The following is a 12470-nucleotide window of genomic DNA, read 5'->3' as shown; positions in this document are numbered from 1 at the left end:
GCGACAATGCCTGAAGCAGAAGAGGGACAGTGAGTGAGTAACCAAAGACACATTGAAAACCCATAATAAATCACTATGATTAGAAGTGATACATTATATGATAATTATAGTCAAAATAATCTATAGAAGTTTCTTCAGCTTCAATAAAAGCACAGATGCCTCACAATTTTTTATGGACAAGGCAAAAAAGTGCCCTATTTTCATGAACTGTGTAGGAATTTCTGGACAGTTGTCAATCCAGGCTATGACAGCAGGTCCAGACCTGTTCTCACTTCTTAAAAGAAACCACAGCTTCAGTTCTGCTTTCAACACTGTAAATAGCGGTGTTAGCAGATCTGTGGCATTGACTTTTTCCAGCGGTGAGAACAGGTCAGCAGCCTGGTATTATTAGTTCAATGTCAAGCTGCCAAACATATTCTCACCACTGTTGCCTTACTGATTCCAGGACCTCCTGTCATTGCCATTGCTTTCCTAGTGTCTGGACCTCTTGTTACCACTAGAGTTGAGCGAAACGGGTTGAAAAATTTCAAAAGTCCGGTTTCATGAAACGAAACCCGACCCTAGGATGAGGTCGGCCACGAGGTCGGCGACTTAAGCGCCAAATCGCGTTTCAAAAGTTTGTTTTGCGCTCTTATTCAGCCAATCAGGATCCACGGACACTGTGGGCAACGTGATGACATAGGCAGGGGTCACCACCATCTTTCAGAAGGGCATGTAAGTGATTGGCTTGCTTTGGTGGGCGTCACAGGGGGTATAAAAGGGCGTGCACGCCGACCGCCATGTTACTCATGCTGATCTCAGAATAGGGAGAGCTGCTGCTGCTGCTGATTTTGTAGGGAGAGTGTTAGGCAGGGAAGAAGACACCAAAAACTGCTTCTGCTGCTAGCGATTTTGCCTGTACAACACACCAGTCACTGTGTGTGCAGTGCAAGTGGAGGCTATATTTTTCTGGATCAGCGGTGTTGGTTGTTAGGCTGCCTTCTAAGGCTTCCTGACGGCTGCATTGCTGTTTACCCACTGCTCTGCAAACTGCTTTTTTAAAAGCAATCCCAATTTTTTTTTTGTCCTGGTGATGTACTGAGCATGCATTTTTTCACACCATACAGCGGTGCACACTCCTCACACAGTACCGTGTAACGGCTGTTATCACAGCCACAGTGAAGCTATCTGTGTGTCACTCTGTAAGGATAAGTCGAGGACATGTTCCGTTCTTACAGACCTGCACCTTCTAGTTTTGTCTAGCTTTCAAACAGTTAAATATATTTGCTGTTTGATCACATTCAAAACTATAGAGAGACAGCGTGTCAGTCCGTATACTTAAAAAACATGGAGCTTGACAATTTTACGTACACCGGACAGCCGTGTACGTGCACGCTCCTCTCTCAGTACCATGTAATGGCTGTTATCACGGCCACAGTGAAGCTATCTGTGTGTCACTCTGTAAGGATAAGTCGAGGACTTGTTCCGTTCTTACAGACCTACACTCTAGGGAGATTCCTATTCTGCCCAATTCTATATACACCTTGTAGTTTGTCAGACACTAGCCAATTTCTGCCTGTGACATAGCGCTGTGATATTCACTGGGCCTCACACAATCCAAAAGTGTCCAGTGTCCACAAGTGTGTGCAGAAATTCAAAATCTCCCTTATCCTCTAGTGACATTTTTCACACCTGCGACATCGAGCCTGTGACATAGCGCTGTGATATTCAGTGGGCCTCACACAATCCAAAAGTGTCCAGTGTCCACAAGTGTGTGCAGAAATTCAAAATCTCCGTTATCCTCTAGTGACATTTTTCACACCTGCGACATCGAGCCTGTGACATAGCGCTGTGATATTCAGTGGGCCTCAGACAATCCAAAAGTGTCCAGTGTCCACAAGTGTGTGCTGAAATTCAAAATCTCCGTTATCCTCTAGTGACATTTTTCACACCTGCGACATCGAGCCTGTGACATAGCGCTGTGATATTCAGTGGGCCTCACACAATCCAAAAGTGTCCAGTGTCCACAAGTGTGTGCAGAAATTCAAAATCTCCATTATCCTCTAGTGACATTTTTCACACCTGCGACATCGAGCCTGTGACATAGCGCTGTGATATTCAGTGGGCCTCACACAATCCAAAAGTGTCCAGTGTCCACAAGTGTGTGCAGAAATTCAAAATCTCCGTTATCCTCTAGTGACATTTTTCACACCTGCGACATCGAGCCTGTGACATAGCGCTGTGATATTCAGTGGGCCTCACACAATCCAAAAGTGTCCAGTGTCCACAAGTGTGTGCAGAAATTCAAAATCTCCCCTGTCCTATAGACACGTTGTACCTTGTTTTACATTACTATATAGTTTGTTGGATTTTGTCTACATTTCTACCAAAAATGAGGAAGGCTGGTGGAAGAGGCCGTGGAATTGGGCGGGGGTTGGCAGCTGGTAATGATGGTGTTGGTGGTGGATCTGATGGTAGTGGCAAAAGCAAAATAGGACCGAATGCAGGAGGTGTTGAGCCTGCATCATCGTCTGGCTCCACAAGGCCTCGAAGGCTTAGTTTTCTAGGAGTTGGCAAACCGCTTTTAAAGCCAGAGCTTCAGGAAAAAGTTTTGTCTTACATTGCTGACTCAGCCTCCAGCTCTATCGCCTCCTCTTCTGAAGTTGTAAAAAATAAAAGCACTGAGTCGTCATTGGAGGCTCATGTTCATGAACCACACCTTTCCTTGTGTCCTTCACCCCAACCAAGATTGAAGGATGACGCAGGCCATACTACTGATTACTCCATGGAGCTGTTTTCACATACCATGCCTGGATTATCAAGTGAAATGATGAATTACCCAGGCCAAGATGAATCTGACATGGAGTGCACTGATGCACAGCCACTGATAGATGATTCTGCTGGTACATTCACTCAGAGCACTACATTGTCCTCGCAGTGTACAGAGCCAGATTCTGACCCTGATGAGACTCAGGTGCCCCTTCCTGCACACTATACCACCATACACGGTGACACAGAGGAAGGTGCACATGACATAGAAGAGGAGGTGATGGATGACCCAGTTGTTGACCCAGATTGGCATCCATTGGGGGAAGAGGGTGCTGCTTACAATAGCTCAGATGAGGAGGAGGAGCATCCACAGCAGACATCGACATCGCAACAGCTGTTATCTGGCAGGCCCGGAGCACTCCAAAGACAGGTTCCAAAAATCAAAAGAGTTGTTGGACAGCTTGTCCAGAGGGTCAAAATATCACAGCGTGCTAGGCCGCAAAATGTCTGCCAAAGTAGGAAGAGTGCAGTGTGGCACTTTTTTGAACAAAATCCTCATGATCAGGCCAAGGTTATCTGTAAGAAGTGCGCAAAGACCTTTAGCTGAGGGAAAAATCTGAAAAATTTGAATACCAGTTGCATGCTTAGACATTTAACCAGCATGCACTTGCAAGCGTGGACACAACACCAAACCTCAAGTACCACATGTGCAACTGATCACAAAGAAGGTAGTCAGCAACGCTACATTGTTTCCCCCACTGTAAGCCCACCAGTTAGCACAGCAGCAAATGTTGAGGTGTCATTGCAAGGCCACAGCAGTCAGGGAATCCCACTGTTATATCAACGAAAGACTGAATCTAGGCCATCAGAAAGAACACCAACTCCATCACCATCATCAACCCTCTCTCAGTCCGACCTGTCCACCGCTACTTCCACCATATGCAGCTCTCAAGTCCAGCTCACCCTCCCAGACACTATGAGTAGGTCAAGAAAGTACTCAGTCTCTCATCCGCGTACACTGGGTTTGAACGCCCACATTGCCAAACTAATCTCGTTAGAGATGATGCCCTATCGGTTGGTGGAAAGCGCAGCTTTCCGCAAACTCATGGCCTATGCAGTACCACGCTATGACCTATCCAGTCACCACTTCTCTCGCAAAGCCATCCCAGCCCTCCACCATCATGTGAAAGACCGCATTGTCCATGCACTCAAGCAGTCAGTGAGTGGAAAGGTGCACCTCACAACTGATGCATGGTCCAGTCGGCATGGCCAGGGCCGTTACGTGTCCATCGCTGTGCACTGGGTTAATGTGGTGGATGCAGGGTCCACAGGGGACAGCGGTGGTGGGACAGTGCTGCCTAGCCCATGGTATAGGAAACAGTTGGCTGTAGGCGCTCGACCCTCCTCCTCCTCCTCCTCCAGAAGCGAAAGCTCGTCCACAGAGCGCAGTCGTACGAGCACTCCATCTGCAGCTGCCACTGTTGCACACTAGGTGTCCCCCTATCGAGCAGCTAGTGGAAAGCGTCAGCAGGCTGTGTTGTAGATGATGTGTTTGGGCGACAGACACACCGCCGAGGTGCTGGCCGAGTACTTTCAGCGACAAACTGAGTCATGGCTGGGCAGTGTACATCTTGAGGCAGGCAAGGTAGTTAGTGATAACGGCCGTAATTTTGTGGCAGCCATAGCCCTTTCAAAACTCAGCCACATACCTTGCTTGGCTCACACCTTGAACCTGGTGGTGCAGTGCTTCCTCAATAATTATCCGGAGTTAACAGCCCTGCTCCAGAAGGTGCGAAGACTGTGCGCGCACATCCGCCGGTCGCCTGTACACTCCATTCATATGCAGAAGCTGCAGCGATTCCTCCACCTTCCCAACCACCGCCTCATTATCGACATTGCAACAAGGTGGAACTCCACCCTGCACATGGTTGAGCAGCTGTGCGAGTAGAGGCAGGCCATAATGCATTTGTGGGAGGATACAGCCAGGCACTTTGAGAGCAGACATGGAGTTGACAGGTGTGCAGTGGTCGAAGCTGAAAGACCTCTGTAAAGTCCTTCAGTGTTTTGAGGAATGCACACAGCTGGTAAACGCAGACAACGCCATTCTAAGCATGAGCATCCCACTTATGCGTCTGCTCATGCAAACTTTGATGCACCTTAAGGAGCAGGCGTCTGCAGCCAATGTTGACGAGGAGGAAGAGGTGGGGGGGAATCCTTGTTGACATTCAGCCATTGTCTGCTCAGGGACCTCTCCTGGACGAGGTGGAGGAAGAAGAGGAGGAGGAGGATGATGATGGGGATGATTACTTAGGGGAGGAGGATGCATCTCGTGGGGCAAGTGAAAATGTTGGCATGGCAAGGTCTGGTACAGGGTTTGTGTGTGACTGGAGGGATGTGGATTTGCCAGAAAGTGCTCCTCCACCCAGTACTCGCAGTGCATCATTGACACCGGGAACATTGGCCCACATGTCAGATTATGCCTTGCAGAGCCTAAAAAGGGACCCACGCATTGCCAAAATGATGAACGATGATGACTACTGGTTGGCCAGCATCCTGGATCCACGCTATAAAGGCAAATTACAAAACATCATGCCACAGGAGAACCTTGACCTAATATTGGCTACTAAACAAGCAACTCTAGTTAACCGGTTGGTTGAGGCATTCCCAGCACACAGAAGCGGTGATGCTTCTCACACGAGCCGTACGGGCCGGGGGCAGCTGGGCAGAGGTGTTCGTGGTGAACACAGCAGAAGTGGCGTTGGAGACAGGGGTTTCATGACAATGTTGTGGACTGATTTTTCACGGACCGCTGACACAACTGGTAATACTGCATCGATGGAAAGTGACAGGAGACAGCAGTTGTCAACTATGGTTAACAACTACTTTTCCTCCCATATCGATGTTCTCCCGCACAGGACATTCCCCTTTGACTATTGGGCCGCTAAACTGGACACCTGGCCTGAATTGGCACAATATGCCTTACAGGAGCTCGCTTGCCCAGCTGCAAGTGTGCTATCGGAAAGAGTCTTCAGTGCAGCTGGATCAATCCTGACAGAAAAAAGGACCCGTCTGTCAACCCAAAATGTGGATGATCTAACCTTCATTAAAATGAACCATGCATGGGTTTCCAAGGATTTTGTCCCACCTTCCCTTGATGACACATAGGTTGCCAGAAAAATGGCTTGCTTTGGTCCTCCTCCTATTCCGCGAACTTGACCTATTTAGCCTTTTGCAGCAGCTGAATGACCCACATCTACATATGCCACTTTGTAAACCTCCCTAAGTGGGTGGACCCCCCATGGCCGGGGTCACCACCTAGCGCACAAAACCGTGCGAGTGCCATTGCCCTGGACAGGTGGGTAGGCCGACTCTTGGGCGCGGGCACTGGCATAGGGTCCCTCATAGTGCAATCAAGTGTCTCTGACAGAGGTGGTGCACACCCGCCGTCAGACACACCGCCGTACTATGAGGGGCCCAGTGCCAGTACCGACGCCCACGAGTGTGCCCCCCTTGCTTGGGCAGGGCCCCAGCATTTGCAATGTTTACCTCTCCCTGCTCCTCCGCTGTGTAGTCTGGGCTGTCAAATCCTTCACTGGGACTGCCACTACAAATTGATTGAACTGAAAGATGATGGTTAAGACGTAGCTATGTCCTGTCCTGCTGGCCGGGCTCTAGCTCCAGATGATCAGTGGCTTCCATTTCTTATGGACGTCGACTCACAGTTACATGCAGTGGTGGTTTATCATCAGCTTTCACAGTTTTCCTACTCACAAACGTGTGACATTCTGGCGCACATTTCAAAATGTGCCCTCTCATGCCAATCAAATAGAATCGCCTACGGCCTGTGGCTTCGGTCTTTTGCACTCCAAAGTTACGTGACAGATCATGATAGCCAGTGAGCACCATGTTTACATCGCTCCCTGTGATAAAAATTGGATTGAGATGAGTAACAGTGATGGAATCAACGGAAGTGCGATACAGCAAGACTTTATTCACAAAAAAATGTTGTCAGCATCGCCTATGAGAATTGTGACGGAAGTTTTTCCCGTGAATAATAATTCCTAGATTTCTGCAATCAATAGCCTTTATGTCACTAATTGTATGCATCTCATTTCCTATTGCGGAGAGGCTGGACTGTATTACTGAGACAGAAATATATATGAAGATTTAAAAATAACACCAAAAGTATATAGTTGTGTATGCCTCAAATGCATTTCCTTTTTTCCACTTTTTAGATTGCTGTGTAATCCATACTGAGAACATGGAGATTTTACATGTTTAAACTATGCTATATATACCTGCTATCCAGTGATAAAGTACCCTTTCTCAACTTTGTACAATCTGGTCAAATCCATACTGGGCCTGAGAACATCTGAGTCTGCCTCCTGATCTATAGACATATATTTTTAATGTGTAAACTAGGCTACATATATACGTGTTATCCGGTGAAACTGTACCCTTTATCAACTTTCTACAATGTTGTTGAATCCATACTGGGCCTGAGAACGGCTGCCGAGCTGTTAAGCAAGCTACAGCACCTGTGGTTTGGACACGTAATTTTTTCAGGAATGACGGTTAGGCCTAACTCCGGAATTGCGGTTGACCTGAACTTACTGGGAAATCATCGTTCGCGGGGAATAATCCGAATCCCAGATCCCCATCACTAACGGAGTTCAGCAGGTTATCTGCACCTGTAAGCGACAAAAGCTGGTCCTTTCAGTGTAGCGTGCATGCAGCCCCGGACATGTACTGGAATGCTAGACCTGATATTGCTCGATCTCACGTGCCACAGCCTCGCGTATCCCTCTAGTAAGCTTAACGCGTACCGCGGGGCCATGCCGGAGTCTCGGTCGTTAACGGAGTAAAGCTGAGAAATCGCTAGCACAACTACAAACGGACATACCACACCACACACAGAGTCGACAAAGCTTGCAATCTGTCCATCTTTTCTGTAGCTTGTATGGTAGTGGTTTCCCGGGTGCAGTCCAATTAAGCCACAGGCTCCACTCCTGGTGGTGCACTTTTGGACATTCCTTTAAGGTTCAGCTTTGCAATCATAATGCCCCCGGAAACCAAAAACTTTGCCTTCAGGGATGCTGTTTGGAGGTTCGTGGGAATAACGCCGCCCGATCAGCAGTCGGCATATCGGTCGCCCTCTCAGGGCTGTGGGGTACTCGGTACCGGGCCGGTGTCAGTGGGATGTGTCACAGCAGCGGTGACCCGGACGGTGGCCCTGGGCGCCCATGTAAATGGTGTGGTATAATGGTAAAGAGTTTATATAGATAGTTTGACGCCACCTGTGGTGTTCGGCAACATAGATGTTAGGCCGACACTGCATGCAGATCCTCTGGGACTGATGGTGTTGTGCAGCAAAGATGGTGAAGCTCCCCACAGGTGGAGCTGGAGTCCCAGGGAAGTGTAGATGTAGTGATGGGGGAAAGGTACAGGCGGTGTAGGTGCTGGTACCCAGATGTAGCGGTGCTGGAATAACTGTAGGACACCAGAGCGTGCAGTTCCAAAGCTTTACTCACAGTCTGCAGGTTACACAGATGCCTGCCTCCGTGCTGTGTCCTCCGGGTCAGGACCTCTGCCAACCTCCGGGACCAGAATGGAAAGCTCCCTTCCAACACTCCGCCAACATGTACCTTTCTGAACGTCTCCTTTCTAGCGCTTGTGGGGGAAGCACTCACAGGACCATGGTTCACTGAAACGCCTCCTGTCTAACAGATGTTCCTCAGACTTTACTTGTATGGCAGACAGCTGTAGCCTTTTCCTTCTGCCTCGCACACGTCGATGCTGGGGCCTCCAAGCCTTAGTTGGGTACAGAGCATTTATAGCTGCTACTTCCCCCGGTTTCTGCTGCAGGAATGTCAGTGTCCCTACAAACTCGGAGACCGGAATCCAGACCATGCACTCCAGCTAGGAGTGAGCCTTAACTCTGCTCATCCTCCAGCTCCCCTTCTCACGTCCACACACTTCCCCTTCCCTGCACAGAGTGCCCTAACTTACCTCCTCCCGACCACAGAGAGCAGCTCCTCAGCAGTCAGGTTCAGAGGTCTCCCTGCTGGCCTGGAGTGGGAAATGTGTTGTGTGTTGGTTTCACTGCTAGAGAGATCCTTCGTTGCTCCCAAGCTTGACAACACACTCCCTAGGAGGAAGGCAATGCCACAGTGGCGACCGTACTCTTGGGGACGCCACAACTGCACTGAGGCCCAGCCTCTGCTGGATGATGCTGCTGGTACATTGACCCAGAACACTACATTCCCCTCGCACTCTACACAGCCAGAATCTGACCCAGAGGAAACTAAGGTTCCCCTTCCCGCATACTATACCACCTTACACGGTGACAAAGAGGAAGGTGCAGATGAAAGTGCAGGTTCCTTGAGCAGGTGGGGGGGCATACTCATGGGCGATGGCACTGGCACAGGGCACCGCATAGTACGCAAAAGTGTCTCTGCCGGTGGGAGGGCCTAAACAGCCAAGTGCAGTGAGATGGAAGATGGGGACGACAAGGAGTTCAGAGTAGTGAAGGGATTCCCTAGCAAGGAGACTTATGTAATTGTTTTCAATGTTGGGACAGCAATTTTTGGGGAGCACTATACTCTGGTGAATGATATATGGGGCCCACCATACACTGGAGCATTCCAAAGGTGGACATCAGACACTGGAGCAGCATTTACAGGGCCCATTATACACTAGAGCAGTAGAAATGGGGCACATTATATATGGAGCATTATTTGGGCCCATAAGACAGTGGAGCTTCATCCATTGGGACCAACATATACTGTAGCATTATGTGGAGCTCATCATATACGGTTTGAAACATTATATGGGAATAATGATTCCGTATGGAGAAATATATGGGCCTCATTACTCTGTATAGCGCACTAAGCGCTGGCCATAACACTGTATGCAGTTATATACTGTCCGTTTTTGGAGGTATTGGAGAATTTAAAATGGATATCAGTCATGAGATGTAAGAAGTGAAGTATTTTTCATTGTACTATACTGCTATTTCTCTGCCGTATCGGAGCATCATGAGTTGTGGTATGTGTTAAAGGGGCGCTCTTTGGCCCTGGGCCCACAAAAACCTAGAGCCAGTCCTCCCCCCCACAACTGTAGCCAAATAACCCCCTTTTTTCAGTGCGTAACTAGTATTATGAAGTTAATTAAGGTTGACAAGCTTCAGTAACAAGAATTTATGCTTTTGGCATTCAAATGGGCACTGTTGGTGTGTTTCCTGTCCTCCTCTCACTGCCGACTTTAATTCTCCATTGACTTACATTGGGTTTTGTGTTTTGGGACGACCCCGACTTTTCCCTATAGTCGGCCGATTTTGCGAGACCCAACTTTTGGAAAAGTCGGGTTTCATGAAATGAAACTCGACCCTAAAAAAACAAAAGTCGCTCAACACTAGTTACCACTGTTGCTTTCCTCGTGCCTGGACCTCTTAAATGGAACCTGTCACCTCCCCAGGTGTTTTTAAGTAAAAGAGCCACCTTGTGCAGCACTAATGCTGCATTCTGTCATGGTGGCACTTTTACTTAGCGTGACTTCCACCGCAGAAATAATCGCAGAAAATTGTTCAAAAATACCTGAATTTTGACAGGGGGGGCAAGTCTTTCCCCCTCTGACAGACGCCTCACATCCATCAGTCATTTCTTTCTTCGGTATTTGGCGCCGCCTCCTCAGTGTTCTTTTGAAATACTGGCGCCTGCACTGTACTATAGTTTCGTGGGCATGCGCAGTTAGCGCAGCCCGACGTGCCCGTGCTCTCAGATCACATCCCGGCCTTCATATCGTGCGGCCAGAGATACCACCCCTCAGTCGCTTATGATTTATTCACACTGCGAGGCTGGGAATCTTGGGCATGAGAGCCGCAGAGAACTACTGCGCATGCAGAATCTTACAGTTCCAGCAAAGTGGATGGGATTTATAGAAATCTCGTGCTCGATTTTGCTTTTTTTTACACTGTGTAAACTGAGCTGGAGTGTCAACATGTCAATTTCACCTGTAAGTTTGCTGAGTTTTAACTGCAGATATTTCCCATAGAATTGTATTACATACAGAAAATCCACAGGTTAAAAAACCTATATATTTTTGTGCATTTCCGCTACACAATAAAAACTCATTTAATCCACACATCCCGCTGTCAATAATGTTTTGTCAAAGCCAAGTACTAGAAAGTATCAAAAACAAAGCAGCTATATATAAAACGTGACATACAATAAAGACACAAAATTCGCAGCATCAAAAATGTGGTAAAAACACATGTAACTCATGTGGTAAAAACACATGTAAAAAATACACTTAAAACACAATAAAAAACACAAGTAACCTAATTTACCTAATAGAAAGTCTACAATGTCAAAATCTCAATAGGGGAACACTAAATATATATATATATTGTGAGGTAGCGCTGTTATTCGGGTAGGGGATACTCGCTTATCAGCCACAAAATCAGATCCGGCACAGATTTTCCATAAAGCAAGCATAGTCCATGCGGTTTATTCAACGTCATAAACCCACAGCAGCAACAAAACTTCATATAAACAGCAGAGCGTCCATGGCAGAGTTTCACTCTGTAAACCCTGTCTTCACACAGGTTGTACAATGTCCGGCATACAGGCTCTCTTAGCCTCACTTATCTCACCCACGTCCGGGTTTCCTCATGGCTGCTTCAGCTTACTGCAGACGTTCATTCGCTCCCCTGGGAACTCTCAGACACGTGCAGCCATTCACCACAGCCACTTCACAGGCTGTTAGCCAGGAAGCTCCATCTCAAGGGACCTTCCCCACTGGACCAATCGGGTTCCAGCATTCACCACATGTGACCTACCCTGGCCACATTATATGGTTCATAGCCACGCCCACCGGGTCACATGACTCTGACCTCATCACAGGTCATTCAAGCACTTACACACTCTTTACAACAGTGTTCTTTAAACACACCCCCTGGGTAGGTTTGTAGGTAACTGGCCCGCCCATCTCTCTAGTTACCTCGAGACTTCTCCCTGTCACATTAAAGCAGCACCTCAGCAGTATCACTGCTGATCAACACATTAGTCTCCATCTCAAAGCCACCCACTTTGAGATACATAATGGCCATTCAGTATTCTGCCATTCATCCTTTCTCCTGGGACATCCACACAGCGCCCCCTAGCGGACACAGTGGTTACTACACCACATACCTCCCCCCTCTGTTCAAACTTGTGGGGTGGAACACACAACATTACACCAGGGTCTCGCGACCGGGCACTCACTTCACCTTGCCCCACAGGTCGAGAGAACCGTCTCCTTCTATCATATGGCCTCATCTCTACGTTAGTCCTCCCCCGCCCCCAGCGGTCAGAATATTGGCCCTGATCTTTGGCCCTCCAGTTACAGTCTGTCTGCATCATCAGACACTGTCTAGTCACCACATTCCTCTCCCTGTTTGCTCCGATCCCCGACCAGCTCCCCCGGTTGGTACGGTCATCAGTCTTAGTTGGGCCTACTGTCTGGCCTGAGTCTGACTCATTCAGCATCTCACAGGAACTGCGGTCTCTCAACGTCATCCTGTCAGTCGAACTACCACTTGCTGACATTCCTCGGCCATCTGCCCTGTCACTTCTTGGTGGAATCCTTTGGGTCCTTACATCTTGGGTTGCAGGCGGCCGCCACCTGGTATTCCGTACTTCTTTATTAATTCGCCGGCGGTCCAGCCTCAACTGCTCAATTTC

The sequence above is a fragment of the Dendrobates tinctorius genome, unplaced genomic scaffold, assembly GCF_039654945.1.
Source record: "Dendrobates tinctorius isolate UK_male_01 unplaced genomic scaffold, ASM3965494v1 ptg000060l, whole genome shotgun sequence".
NCBI lineage: Eukaryota > Metazoa > Chordata > Amphibia > Anura > Dendrobatidae > Dendrobates > Dendrobates tinctorius.
Note: the sequence above shows the minus strand (reverse complement) of the source record.